Genomic DNA, 1,662 nt, shown 5'->3' with positions numbered 1-1,662 from the left:
GGTGATCATCTTCCAGGAATAAGTATGCACTTTCTTTCCAGTCTTATTTAATTTGGCGAGAGCCCAGACATTAATTTTTGTTAAATCTTTTCCTATTAACTTATAAACTTATAAACCATTGTATCACCATTGTTTCTTCTTTAGGGTCTATTTAAAAAAAAATACTAAGGTTACAGCAGTCTTCTTTTCGTCAAACCAGTGGATTCAGCCCTTCAAGTTCTCATTACATTAAAAAAAAATGTATATTTGCTAGATCCAGCTGTAACTTGGTTCTTGCACTCCTTCCAACTCTTCATCTTCCTTTTATAAACAGCAGACTCCAGTATGTTTCCCAGTATTGCCATACATGGATAAACATACCCTTGTTATTCTCATATTCTTATAAATAAATTACTTCCCGGTTTCTATATACAGAATTCAGTTCTCATTCACTTATAAGCGACTTCTGCTGAGTTGCTTGTCTCCTAAAAGCTGGTGAGTTGCAGATTTCCACACTACAATCTTCCCTTTCATAAAGGGGGTAAATTGTAACATACATTTGTCACTTCTTTAATCATAACTTCACGCTGGATGTGTTGTGTTAGAATTAATTGTGTTTAATCAGGCCAGGTTATCAAGCAGGTCAGATTCTTCTGTGTGATTGCCCTGTCCTCCATTTTACTCAGTACTCCATCAGCCTTTGTTCTACTTCAAAATCTGCTGTCCAGTCAGGATGTCATTCTTATTTTCAAATTCCTCCTGAAACTGTTAAATAGAGTTTAAGAGTAAACCCTTAACAATTCCTGAGAAGAAAATTTTTTTCAGTGGTGTTCCTCACTGAGGACTAATTCTGAAATAAGTTAGCTATCAAATTCTTAACCTTATTTATTTATATCTTTTCCAGTCTTTGTGTAACAAAATCTTACTACCTTTGCACAATGAAGTTCAAATTTTAAAAATTCAGTTGCATGGTAGAACAAAATCAGTCTCTTCTTATTAAAAATGGACTACTGACTGGTTTTCAAAAGGTAGCTCAGGCCTTACCAAAACTGCTCATTATATTACAGGGAACCTTTGGCTAATGCTAACCCCCGAAAGAGCTATTTTCCCTGCAGTAATATTGCATCACCATTTTACCATCCCATGAACCTTACTGGTAGAACATCCTGTAGTTGATTCAACACCCTTGACAGTTTTATTGCACTTTAGTCACTGCAAGACAGCATCAGTACCCTGGCTTGTGAAATCAATGCATCCATAAATGCAACACACTTCAGTTTGGGCAGTGTGTTGGTATCATTTCTAGTAGATATCTAAGATTAGGAAATTAGAAAATAGTTTCTATGTGTAATGCGAATATATGCAAGAATTTCACAAAGCTTAATAGAAAGAGACTTAAAAAAAAAAAGAAAAAAGAAAAGAAAAGAAAAAGAAATGGACAATTATATCTACCTTTATTAAGATCAACTCGCAACAACTTTCTTGTTCTTTTATTTCCCAGTTATATAGTTCTTAAGATCTTTGCTGAGCCATATGGCTAGGTATTCAGTTCTTACCCAAGACAGGGATGTCCTTTATTTCTGCCTTCATGGAAAAGGTTTGAGGCATCATTTTTACTCTGAATTTCCCCAGATGTTTTTATACATATATGTATATACACATACATATGGAATTTGACTGGGT

This window comes from Chaetura pelagica, unplaced genomic scaffold (assembly GCF_000747805.2).
Source record: "Chaetura pelagica isolate M959 unplaced genomic scaffold, ChaPel_1.0 scaffold55, whole genome shotgun sequence".
Lineage (NCBI taxonomy): Eukaryota > Metazoa > Chordata > Aves > Apodiformes > Apodidae > Chaetura > Chaetura pelagica.
This window is presented reverse-complemented; position numbering follows the sequence as displayed.